Source organism: Molothrus ater, chromosome 11, assembly GCF_012460135.2.
Source record: "Molothrus ater isolate BHLD 08-10-18 breed brown headed cowbird chromosome 11, BPBGC_Mater_1.1, whole genome shotgun sequence".
NCBI lineage: Eukaryota > Metazoa > Chordata > Aves > Passeriformes > Icteridae > Molothrus > Molothrus ater.
In genome coordinates, this window is record NC_050488.2 from 1,059,907 (window position 1) to 1,075,844 (window position 15,938).

The 15,938-nt window shown below is 56.4% G+C and overlaps 2 long non-coding RNA genes across 2 annotated transcripts; both read left to right on the forward strand.

The window, feature by feature from the left end:
- Positions 1–7,040: 7,040 nt before the first annotated feature.
- On the forward strand, positions 7,041–7,987 carry LOC129046785 (uncharacterized). Its single transcript, XR_008508558.1, has 4 exons — positions 7,041–7,115; positions 7,198–7,275; positions 7,363–7,464; positions 7,914–7,987. It is a non-coding gene; the product is annotated as an uncharacterized LOC129046785 (long non-coding RNA).
- A 1,407-nt stretch (positions 7,988–9,394) lies between these two features.
- On the forward strand, positions 9,395–10,908 carry LOC118691555 (uncharacterized). The gene is made up of 3 exons (XR_004981028.1): positions 9,395–9,458; positions 9,546–9,644; positions 10,842–10,908. It is a non-coding gene; the product is annotated as an uncharacterized LOC118691555 (long non-coding RNA).
- Positions 10,909–15,938: the final 5,030 nt, after the last annotated feature.

Consider the following 15,938-nt stretch of genomic DNA (forward strand, 5'->3'; position numbering starts at 1 on the left):
GGTTCTCATAAGCGTCCCGGTGCTTTGCGCCCCTCCTGCTGCACGCAGTGGGGCTGGAGTCTCTGCTGAGGCACGCAGGGGTCGGGGCCCTCCCGCGCTCCCTCCGGCCTCCGGGCCCGTCGGCTCGGGGCTGCCGCGGCCCAGGGGCAGCCGCCGTGCCGGGACGGCGGTGGCGACGAGCCGAGGCGGAGCTGCCCCCGCCGCGTCGCGCTGCACGGGCACGGCACGGGCGGCGCCACAGCCGCGGCCCTGCCTCCTTCGGGGCCGGGGACACACAGGACCGGGCCCCGCTCAGCGCCCGAGGGGACGAACCGATGCCAGAGGAGCCTGGGGAGCCCCGGCTGGGCCTGGCGCTGCACGCCCGCTCTCCTGTGGCCATCCCGGCGGCAGGGGCTCGCTCTGGGCCGCGCTCTCCCCGCCCGACGGCGCTCTGGGCGAGCTTCCGGCTCCTGCCACTGCCCTGAGAACGCTGAGGGGCATTCGGGGCCGGGACTGGGCTTGCCAGAGAGAGAATTCATAGGAGACTTGGTTAGGCTTTTTACAAGATTAACTGAGAAACAACTTAAAATCCCTGGCTAGATCGTGTAGTTTAAACGCGTGGGGATTCCTTGAAGATGCTTTGTAACTTCCTGTGGTGCCGGGCCAGGCCGGGTCCCAGCGAGCCCCAACACCCAGCAGCTCTTGTTATAAGTAGAAAAAGTTGCCCATTTTTTTAAAGGTTGCAGAGTTCACAGTTGGGCCAGTTGCTGCCGGGGTGGAGTTCTAATTGTTGTTGTTGTAATCACCTGTTGTTAATAGTTTTTCGTTAACTACCTGTGTTGATGGTTGGGAATTCCCCTTTTTGTCAAATACCCCGCTCTTCCTGGAGAATCGCACCCGGATGGTGAAGAGGGACATCGGGTTGGCATATAAATGAAGAAGCCCCTCACCAAACCTAGCAAAAACCCCTAAAAACAACGAACCAACATGGATTGAGGGATCGAAGTTATGTCTAGACGTGAGGAACAGAATCCAATCTGCTAGGGCCCTTTTTACCTCTCACCCTAACCTAAAAGATGTCGGCTAGAAAGAGGACCTCGAATGTCAAACTGAAAAACCAGGGAATCTCCTGATGCTCTTGTGAGGACGGAAGCCCCAGCTCTGCCTGCAGACCAGACACAGCTGCACTCTTCCTCCTCCTCGGTGCCATTCCTGGAGCAGCGGCAGAGTAAGCATGACCTGTCAGTTCTCCCCACCTGAGCTGATTTTTAATAAAGGCATTAAAAAGAGAAAGATCTCCTGCTTATTTATTTCACTCTCATGTATGCAGGACGGCTGGGATCAGGGAGACGAGTCAACATCCCTCCAGCTGGCCGCTCTGCCTGCAGGGTGTCACGCAACAGCAATGTTCCAGCAAGAACAGGCATTTTTACATCCTCAGCACCACGTGCTCTTGTGGTCCTGGTCGTGGATCAGAGAGAAAAGCCAAATGTGACAGACTAAACTTGACTTTAGGAGAGGGATGGCTCAGCAGAGGGCCTGGGGAGCTGTGGTGCCAGCCAGTGACCGGGCACTCGGACACAGCAGGAATACCCCAGACTGTCACACTTCAGCTGGGAGGGTATCAAAGCCCAGGGGTTCTTTGCTCAGGGTCCCCAGAGGCACCAGCTCAAGCTGCCACTGTTCTACCACGATAAAATTGTTTTAAGGATCCAGAGGTCTGACACTCTGCTATGGAGGACATTCCACATTTCAGTCTTTTGGGCATTTAGGAGCTTTTGATTTTGCTTTGCACCCAAGAAAAACAAATCTCCAAATGTGCACAAATAACTCCTTTAGCATTTCCTCCTTTTATTTGCAGCTGATTTTTACATTGTTCTCTGCTACCTTGTCCTCGTCTTTCCAAAATTCCTGTGCCTATTCAAGCCCTACCTTGGTGCACACATTTTGTTTAGTTCTGTAGTGATTTATCTCCAGCAATCCTGCCGACCACGCCCATTTCAATGTTGCAAAAACCTAACTCGGGGCTGCAGTATGTGAATCACACTCTGGTGTGGGAGATGGCAGAGCACCAGAGCAGGCCCTGAAGAAGGGACATTCAGGGGATTAGCGAAGTGACTGTCGGAACCCAGGCTAACTCTTAGAACTCTGGCACCACAGCAGGAGTGGGGAACTACCTCAGGACAGGGATTTACCAGAGGCAGAACCTTTAGAGCCACTTGCTCTACTGTGCCAGACATGAGCCACGATGGGAGACCAGGCAAAGGAGAAAGGAGGAGGCCCTCTGAGGTTCTACAAGGAAGAGTTTATTCCAAGTGAAAGAAATAGGATAAAAAGCCCCAAGATTTATTGTACAAGGGGTTTTATACAGATACAAGTCAGGGGGTGGATACAAACAGCTGACCGATAGGGAATCCTCAAGGGAGCAGTGAGGGATTAGTCAAGTGTCTGGGGCCATTGGGGAAGGAGGGTGGAGAGAATGGGTCACATGGGCCAATGGCGCTTCCAGGAATAGGGGTGTTGCATTCCAAAGGGGTGCTCCAGTCAGAGATTGGCCTGAAGGTTCGGGAACCAAGGGGCTGGGGTGCCATGACAGGCAGGGAAAGAGCTGCAAAAAGGGGCGGGAATGGCATGAGGGACAATTTTGAGGGAGGGTAAAACCCATGGGTAAACCAACACAGGGAAAACGTGCAGGTACAACAGAATGAACCACTTAAAAAGGAATCAATAAAATAAATTCAAACTATAACAATCAAGAGCATCTTCAGCGACAGAGCCTGACCGACCAGCAATGTAAGCAGGAAAAACAAAAGTTTTGCTGAGCAATGGCCCTTTGATGAAGCAAAACATTTACAATCAGGGCAGTCCATTTGTACAGATGGGGGCACACTCTAGGGGTACAGCTGAGGCCATGAGGTCACAGCAGGCTCAGGGGTCACAGCAGGCTGAGGTCACAGTTGGCTCTGAGGTCACAGAGGTCCCAGACCCGGTGGTTGCACAGCAGCACGAGGAGAGAGCAGTCAGTCCTTGAGCACAACTGTTGTGGCAGCAGCGGCGGTGGCAGCAGTGGTGCTGCCATTGGGACAGCGGTGGCAGGACAGCGGTGGCAGCAAGAGCTGCGGGACTGGCAGAGGGCAAGGCACCATGGCCCTTGCTCTGCGCCTCTTCCTCCTGCTCCTCCTGGCCGTGGCCCTGCCTGCCAGGGCTGCCCAGGCTGCTCCGCTGCAAGCGCGGCAAGCAGGTGAGCCGGCAGCCTGGCTCCCCTTTGCCGGGACAGCGCTCCCTGCTCCCCGGGAAGCGCTGGGGATGGTTTTCCCCAGGCCTTTAGGGAGGGTTTCCTCTGGGGGAGGGAGAGAGCCCCCTTGGGCCCCTGGGCAGCCCCTGTTTCCTCTCCAGGGATGTGTCACAGGGCCTACAAAGAGGGTGGAGAGTGGCCAGGAGCCAGCCCAGAGCTCCCCAGGCCCCTGTGCAGTTTGGCCTTGTCCATTCACACCTGGCTCCCATAGCCTTACCCAACCCCCTTGCAGTGCCCAGTTCCTAGAGGCAGAAGGGGATCCCAGCACACCAAGGAAATGGTTCAGGTTTTTGCTCCATTCTAGATGTGGATCATGACTTGGAGGATTTGGAAGTCCTGGTGAATGACACTTTGAATGTCATGGAGAATGCCAGAGGCAAGTTCTGAATTTCCCTTTTTACTGGCAGAATAATCAATGCCCATGTGGCAAGAGCTCACCCATCTGCCATTTTAACGTTAAGTCAGGGCTGAAGAATTCTGAAAACCTTGCCCTGCTCCCTTCTGGAGCCCTGTGTGATGGCACAGGATCGCTGTCAGTGGGAGGAAGGAGCATTTACCTGTCCATCCTCCTCCCATGAGCAATGCCAGTGTGTCCTTCCGTGTGCTCTGTGCAGCCACGGAGAAGAGCAGGGAGGGTTGGGGCCGGGGCCAGGGCTGTGCCCCAGGGCAGAGTCTTGCCTGCAGCCTGAGGATCTCCTACAGTGCCACGGGAGCTGTTCTGTCCTGCCTTTCTTTGCAGCTGAACCTGTTGCTGAAGGTGATCTGGCTTCCCAACCCACATCCATGACTGAGCCCCTGGGAGATGGTGAGGGTAGGTCAAGGCCTTTCCCCTGGGAGAGCTGCCAGCTCAGAGCCCAAAGCTCGGCCAGGGGGGCATGGCTGCAGGTGCCAGGACAGAGCCATGCACGTGTGTGCCCTCGCCCTGCGCGATCCCCTCACCGCTCCTGCGGCTCAGTGGTGCCTGTGCAGCTGAGCAGAGATGGCAGAAGCTTCTGTGGCTGTTGAGTTACAGGGGTGTCTGCAGGGAGGACTTCTCCATCAGCTCGGCTGGATTCTTGGCACCAGCCCAGCTCCCATCGCAGGGGTGAGTAGTGTGTCCCTGCTGACCCCACAGGCCGAGCCCTGCTTTTGTGGCATCCATTCATGGGAAATGGAAATATTGTGCTCTAAGGTCCTCCGACAGGGAAGATCAAAGACAGAACAAACAAGATATCCCTGGAATCATCTGAACACATGAAGGAAATGCTGAAGAAAATACGTCAGAGAGGACAAGGTGAGAGTATTTCCCTCAGCATTGCCCTGGGGCTCAGCAGCCGGGGGCTTTGGCTGCACATCTGGACACGCCGTGCCCGGCACAGCGGGAAGGGATCCATGGCAGCCTGGCTGCCCCACTGCTGCTTCCATGCCCTGCAGGGCTGTTTCCCAGCCTGGCCTGGCTGCAGCTTCTCCCCAGCCTCTGCAGGAAGGCATTGGGCATCGGCTGACAGGCAGCCCAAACTGCACCACGGGCCATGCACACCCTGCACATCCCCTGCAATTTCCCTGTCTCCGGGCAGATCAGGTGTAAGGGTTGTTTGGAGATGGGACCAGTCGGGGACAGTCCCAAAATCCAGGGTGTTTTCTGATCCTTATCCGTGCCTTTCGCAACTATTGCCCCCTGAAGTTGTCACCTTCCCCATTCCCAGTGAGGAATGATCCCATCTGATCCCGCTGTCTCTTTTCCATTCTCCAGAAATGAAAGGAGAGCCTGTGCTGAAAGCCGAGTTTCCTGCAGGAAGCAGTGATTCTGTGCCAGCCTCTGCTGCAGGAAGGGAGGCGATGCCAGGCCCAGTCCCAGGAGGTAATTGCTGTGCCTCTGGGCCTGAGCCCTGCTGAGGCTTGAGCTGCCCTCTCTGCTGCTTGGCACTGCTGGCACAGCCCAGACAAGACAGGCACAGCCCAGAGGAATTATCCTGAGCAGGCTCAGGGCACTCGGGTACTGAGCTGTCCTGCTGGGCTCCCGCCGTGGGAGACACGTCCCGAAACCTGGGAGCGGCTGCACGGGGTGCCCATGGTGGGGAAAGGGCAGAGGGACAGAGCAAGGCTCCAGTGTGGCCTGAGAGGGCCTGGCCATGTGCCCTTGAGAAATGGGCAGTGTCCCAGCAGAAGGAGGGCAGGAGGGACAGAGGGAGGCAGGGATAGCTGTGGCACTGCCTGCTGCAGTTTTCCTCTGGGCTTTAGTGAGGATTTCCTCTGTGTGTGAGGGAGAGCCCCGAGGGCCCTGGGCTGCTCCAGCTGCCCCATCAGGGACATTGCACAAGGTCTGCAAAGAGGGTGGAGAGTGACCAGGAGCCAGCCCAGAGCTCCCCAGGCCCCTGTGCAGCTTTGGCCATGTCCATTCACATCTGGCTCCCACAGCCTTACCCAACCCCCTTGCAGTGCCCATTTCCCAGAGGCAGAAGGGATCCCAGAACGCCCTGAAAAATGTTCTCATCTGTGCTCTGTTCTAGATGAGGTTGCTGGGAAGGCTTCTCCATTCGATTGGCTGAATAAAGTTTTGAAGCCCTTGGAGCCTCCTGCAGGTATGTTCTCACTGTCCCACCAAGGAGTAATCTTTGATATTGACTGGCAGAAACAAGGTGACAGAAGCTTCTGTGGCTGTTGAGTTATAGGTGCTTCTGCAGGGAGGACTTTTCAAGCTCCTTTGCTGGTTCCAGCACACAAGCCCAGCTCCCATCGCAGGGGTGAGTAGTGTGTCCCTTCTGACCCCACAGGCTGAGCCCTGATTTTGTGGCATCCATTCATGGGAACTACTTTCTATTAAGGTCCTCCAAGAGGGAAGAACAAACCTAGAGGCGAGAAGAAATCGCTTGAGTCAAACGACATCTGGAAACAAATAGTGGAGGAACTGCACAAAGGGAATGGTGAGAGCATTTCCCTCAGCCTTGTCCTGGGGCTCAGCAGCCGGGGGCTTTGGCTGCACATCTGGACACGCCGTGCCCGACACAGCAGGAAGGGATCCATGGCAGCCTGGCTGCCCTGCTGCTGCTTCCATGCCCTGCAGGGCTGTTTCCCAGCCTGGCCTGGCTGCAGCTTCTCCCCAGCCTCTGCAGGAAGGCATTGGGCATCAGCTGACAGGCAGACCAAACTGCAACAGATCCTGAGATCCCCCACAATATCCTGGTCTCCAGATTAGGAAAGGGTGGTGGTTTGGAGCAAGGAGTGCTCTGACCCAGCCCCAATAACCTGGCCATTTTCCTGGTCTTTAAGATATATTGCCTCCTGTAGATGCCACCACCCAAATAGCGAACAGTTCCATCTGATGCAGCTGTCTCTCTTCCTTTCTCAAGAGATGGACATAGAGGTTCTGTGGAAGGCAGCATTTCCTGAAGGAAGCAGTTGCTCTTCGTTGCCAGCCCCTGCTGCAGGAAGGAAGGCAATGCCAGACACAGGCACAGGTATAGGAGGTAATTGCTGTGCTGGGCTCATCCCTTGGCAGGGCTCTGTGGCAGCAGCTCTTCCCCCAGGGCCTGCCCTTGCACGGCCCGGCAGCAGCCAAAGCTGGAGGCGCCTCTGGAGGCTTGGAGGCGTCTGGAGCTCATTCACAGCCCCGGGGAATGGGGACTCGTGCACCAACGTCCCTCCCGCTGCGGCTGCTCCGGAGCCGGCCCTGAGTGCCCAGAGGCCCAAGGCACAGGAGCAGCCCCGAGCGGGAGCCCTGCCGCGAGCCCAGGGCCAGAGCCAGTCCTGGCACACAAAGGAAACCGTTCTCATCTTGGTTTGCTTCCAGACTGGGATACTGGGAAGGCTTCTCCATTAACCTGGAGGTTTGAAATTTTGAAGCCCACTGAGGGTTCTGCAGGTACGTTCTCACCGTCCCACCAAGACGTAATCATTGACAAGTTGGCAAGAACCAGGTGACAGAAGCTTCTGTGGCTGTTCAGTTACAGATGTGACTGCAAGGAGAACTTCACCAACTCCTGGGCTGGATAGTGCTCACCAACCCAGCTCCCATCACAGGGGTGAGTAATGTGTCCCTGCTGGCCCGACAGGCTGAGCCCTGCTTTTGTGGCATCCATTCATGGGAAATGAAACTACTTTCTGTCAAGATTCTCCAACAGGGAAGCCCAAACATACGACAGACAAGAAATTCCAGAAGCCATTTGAAGTCATGCGGCAAATGCTGAAGGAAATGCTGCAGGGAGGACAAGGTGGGTGCATTCCCTCAGCCTTGCCCTGGGGCTCAGCAGCCGGGGGCTTTGGCTGCACATCTGGACACGCCGTGCCCGGCACAGCGGGAAGGGATCCATGGCAGCCTCGCGGCCCCGCTGCTGCTCCCATGCCCTGCAGGGCTGTTTCCCAGCCTGGCCTGGCTGCAGCTTCTCCCCAGCCTCTGCAGGAAGGCATTGGGCATCGGCTGAAAGGCAGACCAAACTGGACCACGGGCGAGGCACACCCTGAGATCCCCTGCAATTTCCCTGTCTCTGAGCAGATCAAGAGGCACAGTTGTTTGCACAAGGGAGTGCTCTGGCCCAGTCCCAAGAGCCTGGACCTTTTCTTGATTCTTATCCATGTCCTTGACAAGCATTGCCTCCTGAGATGCACCCTCCCCAATGGGAAACAGCCCCATCTGATCCAGTGTCACTTTTCCTTTCTCCAGAGGTGGATGGAGAGGCTGTGCTGAAGGCGGCATTTCCCATAGGAAGCAATGATTCTGTGCCAGCCTCTGCTGCAGGAAAGGAGGCGATGCCAGGCACAGTCACAGGAGGTAATTGCTGTGCCTCTGGGCCTGAGCCCTGCTGAGGCTTGAGCTGCCCTCTCTGCTGCTTGGCACTGCGGGCACAGCCCAGACAAGACAGGCACAGCCCAGAGGAATTATCCTGAGCAGGCTCAGGGCACTCGGGTACTGAGCTGTCCTGCTAGGGCTCCCGCCGTGGGAGACACGTCCCGAAACCTGGGAGCGGCTGCACGGGGTGCCCACGGTGGGGAAAGGGCAGAGGGACAGAGCAAGGCTCCAGTGTGGCCTGAGAGGGCCTGGCCATGTGCCCTTGAGAAATGGGCAGTGTCCCAGCAGAAGGAGGGCAGGTGGGACACAGGGAGGCAGGGATAGCTGTGGCACTGCCTGCTGCAGTTTTCCCCAGGGCTTTAGTGAGGATTTCCTCTGTGTGTGTGACGGAGAGAGCCCCCAGGGCCCTGGGCTACTCCAGCCGCCCCTTCCAGGGATGTGTCACAGAGCGTGCAAAGAGGGTGGAGAGTGGCCAGGAGCCAGCCCAGAGCTCCCCAGGCCCCTGTGCAGTTTGGCCTTGTCCATTCACACCTGGCTCCCACAGCCTTACCTGACCCCCTTGCAGTGCTCATTTCCCAGAGGCAGAAGGGGATCCCAGTACACCATGGAAATGGTTCTGATCTGTGCTCCCTTCTAGATTGGAATCGTGACATGGATTATTTGGAAGCCCTGCTGGAAAATGGCTTGGAATTCCTTGAAGATGCTGGAGGCAAGTTCTCAGTGTGCCTTTCCTGAGAGAATAATCAGTGTCCATGTGGCAAGAGCTCACTCGCCTTCCATTACCCTCAACATAATCTCATGGTTGAAGGAATCTGGAATTCTTGACCTGCTCCCTTCTGGAGCCCTAAGTGATCCCACAGGATCGCTGTCAGTGGGAGGAAGGAGCATTTACCTGTCCATCCTCCTCCCGTGTGCAATGGCAGTGTGTCCTTCCGTGTGCTCTGTGCAGCCACGGAGAAGAGCAGAGAGGGCAGGGGCCAGGGCCAGGGCTGTGCCCCGGGACTGAGCCTTGCCTGCAGCCTGAGGATCTCCTCCAGTGCCACGGGAGCTGTTCTGTCCTGCCTTTCTTTGCAGCTGAACCTGTTGCTGAAGGTGATCTGGCTTCCCAACCCACGTCCATGACTGAGCCCCTGGGAGATGGTGAGGGTAGGTCAAGGCCTTTCCCCTGGGAGAGCTGCCAGCTCAGAGCCCAAAGCTCGGCCAGGGGGGCATGGCTGCAGGTGCCAGGACAGAGCCATGCACGTGTGTGCCCTCGCCCTGCGCCATCCCCTCACGGCTCCTGCGGCTCAGTGGTGCCCGTGCAGCTGAGCAGAGATGGCAGAAGCTTCTGTGGCTGTTGAGTTACAGGAATGTCTGCAGGGAGGACTTCTCCATCAGCTCGGCTGGATTCTTGGCACCAACCCAGCTCCCATCGCAGGGGTGAGTAGTGTGTCCCTGCTGACCCCACAGGCTGAGCCCTGCTTTTGTGGCATCCATTCATGGGAAATGGAACTACTTTCTCTTAAGGTCCTCCAAAAGGAAAGACCCATGGTACTGCAGCCAAAACATCTCTTGACTCAAATGAATTCCTGAGACAAACACAGAAGGAAGCACAGCATGGACAAGGTGGGTGCATTCCCTCAGCCTTGTCCTGGGGCTCAGCAGCCGGGGGCTTTGGCTGCACATCTGGACACGCCGTGCCCGGCACAGCGGGAAGGGATCCATGGCAGCCTGGCTGCCCCGCTGCTGCTTCCATGCCCTGCAGGGCTGTTTCCCAGCCTGGCCTGGCTGCAGCTTCTCCCCAGCCTCTGCAGGAAGGCATTGGGCATCGGCTGAAAGGCAGCCCAAACTGCACCACAGGCCTGAGATCCCCTGCAACTTGCCAGTCTCTGAGCAGATCAGGAGGCACAGCTATTTGGAGGAGGGAGTTTTCTGGCCCAGCCCCAACGGCATGGGAATTTTCCCAATCTTTACGTGTGACTTTTACAAGCATTGCCTCCTGAAGATGCCACCTCCTCAATGGGGAATGTTTCCATGTGATCCAGCTGTGCCTCTTTCTTTTTCAAGTGATAGACCAAAAATCTGTGCAGAAGGAGCCACACCCTGGAGGAATAAGTGGGTTGGTGTCAGGCTCTACTGCAGGAACAAATGTGATGCCAAGCACAGGCACAGGCACAGAAGATAATTGCTGTGGCAGACTCAGCAGGACTCAGCCCTCAGCAGGGCTGTGTGGCAGCAGCTCTTCCCCCAGGGCCTGCCCTTGCACGGCCTGGTAGCAGCCAAAGCTGGAGGTGCCTCTGGAGGCTTGGAGGCGTCTGGAGCTCGTTCACAGCCCCGGGGAAAGGGGACTCGTGCACCAACGTCCCTCCTGCTGCGGCTGCTCCGGAGCCGGCCCTGAGTGCCCAGAGGCCCAAGGCACAGGAGCAGCCCCGAGCGGGAGCCCTGCCATGAGCCCAGGGCCAGAGCCAGCCTTGGCTCCCGACTGGGCAGGGGCTGCACTGGGTCCTGTCAGGGCCTGACTCTGTCCCCTGCGCCTGGGGGAGCTGTCACGGGGCAGGGAGGGCCAGGGCTGGCACTGGCTGCTCAGGGATGGGTTTGGCCCGTGTCCCTCCTAGCAGCGACTGCCCAAGCAGCTGCGCTGCCCCCGGGCTCTCCTCCCGGCCTGCTGGGCTTTGTTGGGTGGCACAGCCTGTGCCAAGGGGCGGCAAGGTGCCTGCAGGCCCCAGCTCTGGGGGAAACGGAGAAGGTCCTGCCCGCATCCTCCATGCTGCCAGCTCAGCAGTGCAGCACAGCACGGGCTCACCCTCCCCATTGCTCCCACAGGTGCAGCCGGCCCCACCACATGTGTTCCTGATTCCCAGAAGGGCCTTGGAAGGGGTTTCTGTAAGGGAACAGGCTGCTGGCTAGGGTTACTGGCAGGCCTGCTTGTTTTGGAGCTTATCTTCATGTTCTCCTGCTTTGGAATCGGGTATTCCTGGAAGTGAAATCGGTGAGTGTTTTGTTGCTCTCCCTCTCAAACAGCTTCTTTTGAAAGCCTGGAAAGGAAACATTACCAGTGAGGCTGCAGTGGAGTTGTGGCCAGTCCGTGATTGTCCAAAGAACTCTGCTGAGGGTTCTGCTGCTGCCCAGAGCTTTCATTGGCCTCTTAATTGCTGGGCCTTGTCCTGGGGGCCCGCTGGGGCTGCAGCCAGTGCTGGTGCCCACTGAGGCTGCCTGGCCAAGAGCAGCCCCAGGGGCACAGGGCAGAGGCAAAGAGCAGGGACGAGATTGCCCTTGAAAGGCAGAGGCGCTCTGGGGCCCACTCCTGGCCAGGGAGCCTGCCCAGAGCCGTCCCCTGCTGGCCGGGGCCTTGAGGGACAGCTGTGCAGCTGGGCCAAGCTGTGCCAGCAGCTCCAGCCGTGCTGGGGAGCCTTGCCAGCTCTGGGCCCTGCTGTGCACGAGGCTCCCTGTGTGCCACTGGCAGCTGGGGCCTCAGCCACCTCCTCTCTCCACGGTTCCACCTCTGGGCAAGAGTTGAAAGACGGTGGCTGCGCCTCACACCCAGAAATCTTGATCGGCTCCTCCAGCAATAAGAAGGGCCTGGGCAGCCCTCTCAAGAGCTCTGAGAAGAGTACCCCAGAACAGCCATCTATGAGGAAACCTCCTAGGCCCCTGTAGATCCCACTGCCACCTCCTCTCCCCATGTGTATCCCCGAGCTGCCTTCATCCCTTTTTTGATCTTCCTCTGTCCCGTCCCAGCCCATTGCTGAGTTCTTCTAGGGACCCCAGGAGCAGCCCAGCAACCTCCAGCCCCTCCTGAGTCCAACATGTCCCTTCCTTTGCCCCCGAGCTCCCTGGCCCTGCCCTCTAAATAACACTGTAGGTTACACCTCCCTGTGAAAACGCCAGTTACTTGATTTTAAAGTTTTAAAAGTTTAATAATAATAAAATGGTTATATAAATAGTAATACAATTAGAGTTAATAATAATTTGGACAATTTGAATTAGGACAATATGAGACAATAGAAACAAAGAGTTATGGATGTCCAGGTACCTTTTTCTGGGCAGCACAAGCCCGAAAAAGGACACCTGTTATCAGAGGATTAACCCTTAAAAACAATAACCTGTTGCATATTCACGTACCTCATACATGATGCATAAATTCCATTCAAATACAGGATTCTGTCTGGTCATCATCAACTACTTCCTCTGAATCCTAACAGTGCTTTCAAGGCGGGAAGAAGTTCATTTCTTCTGATAAGTGGGCAATAAATTCTTTTTCTCTGACAGATTTGTGTGTCCTGTGGCTGCTATCTCGCTGCGAGTCCTTTCTTTAAAAAAAAAGTATCTTACATAGCGTAGTTTCTATTGTAACATTTTTTATAACCTAAAACTATATTTAACACACTACTTAAAAGAATTAATACAGGATTATTTTCTAAACACAACACCTCTAATATTCATTTTAATATTTGCGAAAAGCCAATCATAAAATACTCATTTTTCACACACCCCAATCCCCCCCACCCCCACCATGGTAGGTGATGGCCCCTTCTTCTATTGCAAAAAAGAGATGGAGCTGTCACCCCAGTGTTCGGGTGGTAGCAGCAGCAAAGCCCACCCGGCAGCAGCACAGGATGAGCTCCATGGCCAGGAGCAGCCGTGGATGGCCACGGTGTGGACAGGCAGGAGCCAGGCAGGGGCTGCTGTGAGCAGCGGTGGGGCCCAGAGGGCTGGGGGAGCCCATGCTGAGCGTCCCTGGGCTGAGGGCACATTTCCTTCCCTGGCATCATCTGGGCCTGGAGCTCCTCCAGTGGCAAGCCCAGGAAAAGAGGGAAGCCATCAAGAGCATCTCCAGGGTCACAGTCTGCTCAGCAATTCCAGCAGGCAAAACAAAGCTCCTCCCTAATTAATACACACTTGATAGAACCGAATTGATGGGCCATTACCAATCCAGGGTGCTGCACAGGGTCTGCTCCTCTGGACGAGGGCCAGAAGGGAAGGGAAGAAGGGCTGTGTGGCCTTGGGGCCCGATGGGGCTGATGAACAGCCCCAGAGGCACAACAGCCCAGCTGCAGCCACACTTGATTTCCTGGTCAAAACACTCGGCGGAGCTGCCCTGAGCTTTCCCGTAAGGCACCTGGGGGCTTTGGAGGCCCCCATAAGGTGCACGAGGGGCTGGGGTGCCTTGTGCGACACACAGGGATATTTTAGGCTCCCTCTGAGGCATGGAGGGCGCTGGGGTCCACTTCAAGTCATGCAAGGGATTTGGAATTCTATGTGAGGCATGCAGGGGGGTTGGGATCTCTCCCAAGGTGTGCAGGGTGCTGGGGTCTCTGCTGAGGCACATGACGGGCTTTTGGGGTCTCATTTCAGATGTGGAGAGGGCTGTGGGTTCTCATAAGCGTCCCGGTGCTTTGCGCCCCTCCTGCTGCACGCAGTGGGGCTGGAGTCTCTGCTGAGGCACGCAGGGGTCGGGGCCCTCCTGCGCTCCCTCCGGGGCCCTCCGGGCCCGTCCGGCTCGGGGCTGCCGCGGCCCAGGGGCAGCCGCCGTGCCGGGACGGCGGTGGCGACGAGCCGAGGCGGAGCTGCCCCGCCGCGTCGCGCTGCACGGGCACGGCACGGGCGGCGCCACAGCCGCGGCCCTGCCTCCTTCGGGGCCGGGGACACACAGGACCGGGCACCGCTCAGCGCCCGAGGGGACGGAACCGATGCCAGAGGAGCCTGGGGAGCCCCGGGCTGGGCCCTGGCGCTGCACGCCCGGCTCTCCTGTGGCCATCCCGGGCGGCAGGGGCTCGCTCTGGGCCGCGCTCTCCCCGCCCGACGGCGCTCTGGGCGAGCTTCCGGCTCCTGCCACTGCCCTGAGAACGCTGAGGGGCATTCGGGGCCGGGACTGGGCTTGCCAGAGAGAGAATTCATAGGAGACTTGGTTAGGCTTTTTACAAGATTAACTGAGAAACAACTTAAAATCCCTGGCTAGATCGTGTAGTTTAACGCGTGGGGATTCCTTGAAGATGCTTTGTAACTTCCTGTGGTGCCGGGCCAGGCCGGGTCCCAGCGAGCCCCAACACCCAGCAGCTCTTGTTATAAGTAGAAAAAGTTGCCCATTTTTTTAAAAGGTTGCAGAGTTCACAGGTTGGGCCAGTTGCTGCCGGGGTGGAGTTCTAATTGTTTGTTGTTGTAATCACCTGTTGTTAATAGTTTTTCGTTAACTACCTGTTGTTGATGGTTGGGAATTCCCCTTTTTTGTCAAATACCCCGCTCTTCCTGGAGAATCGCACCCGGGATGGTGAAGAGGGGACATCGGGGTTGGCATATAAATGAAGAAGCCCCTCACCAAACCTAGCAAAAACCCCTAAAAACAACGAACCAACATGGGATTGAGGGATCGAAGTTATGTCTAGACGTGAGGAACAGAATCCAATCTGCTAGGGCCCTTTTTACCTCTCACCCTAACCTAAAAGATGTCGGCTAGAAAGAGGACCTCGAATGTCAAACTGAAAAACTAGGGAATCTCCTGATGCTCTTGTGAGGACGGAAGCCCCAGCTCTGCCTGCAGACCAGACACAGCTGCACTCTTCCTCCTCCTCGGTGCCATTCCTGGGAGCAGCGGCAGAGTAAGCATGACCTGTCAGTTCTCCCCACCTGAGCTGATTTTTAATAAAGGCATTAAAAAGAGAAAGATCTCCTGCCTTATTTATTTCACTCTCATGTATGCAGGACGGCTGGGATCAGGGAGACGAGTCAACATCCCTCCAGCTGGCCGCTCTGCCTGCAGGGTGTCACGCAACAGCAATGTTCCAGCAAGAACAGGCATTTTTACATCCTCAGCACCACGTGCTCTTGTGGTCCTGGTCGTGGATCAGAGAGAAAAGCCAAATGTGACAGACTAAACTTGACTTTAGGAGAGGGATGGCTCAGCAGAGGGCCTGGGGAGCTGTGGTGCCAGCCAGTGACCGGGCACTCGGACACAGCAGGAATACCCCAGACTGTCACACTTCAGCTGGGAGGGTATCAAAGCCCAGGGGTTCTTTGCTCAGGGTCCCCAGAGGCACCAGCTCAAGCTGCCACTGTTCTACCACGATAAAATTGTTTTAAGGATCCAGAGGTCTGACACTCTGCTATGGAGGACATTCCACATTTCCAGTCTTTTGGGCATTTAGGAGCTTTTGATTTTGCTTTGCACCCAAGAAAAACAAATCTCCAAATGTGCACAAATAACTCCTTTAGCATTTCCTCCTTTTATTTGCAGCTGATTTTTACATTGTTCTCTGCTACCTTGTCCTCGTCTTTCCAAAATTCCTGTGCCTATTCAAGCCCTACCTTGGTGCACACATTTTGTTTAGTTCTGTAGTGATTTATCTCCAGCAATCCTGCCGACCACGCCCATTTCAATGTTGCAAAAACCTAACTCGGGGCTGCAGTATGTGAATCACACTCTGGTGTGGGAGATGGCAGAGCACCAGAGCAGGCCCTGAAGAAGGGACATTCAGGGGATTAGCGAAGTGACTGTCGGAACCCAGGCTAACTCTTAGAACTCTGGCACCACAGCAGGAGTGGGGAACTACCTCAGGACAGGGATTTACCAGAGGCAGAACCTTTAGAGCCACTTGCTCTACTGTGCCAGACATGAGCCACGATGGGAGACCAGGCAAAGGAGAAAGGAGGAGGCCCTCTGAGGTTCTACAAGGAAGAGTTTATTCCAAGTGAAAGAAATAGGATAAAAAGCCCCAAGATTTATTGTACAAGGGGTTTTATACAGATACAAGTCAGGGGGTGGATACAAACAGCTGACCGATAGGGAATCCTCAAGGGAGCAGTGAGGGATTAGTCAAGTGTCTGGGGCCATTGGGGAAGGAGGGTGGAGAGAATGGGTCACATGGGCCAATGGCGCCTCCAGGAATAGGGGTGTTGCATTCCAAAGGGGTGCTCCAGTCAGAG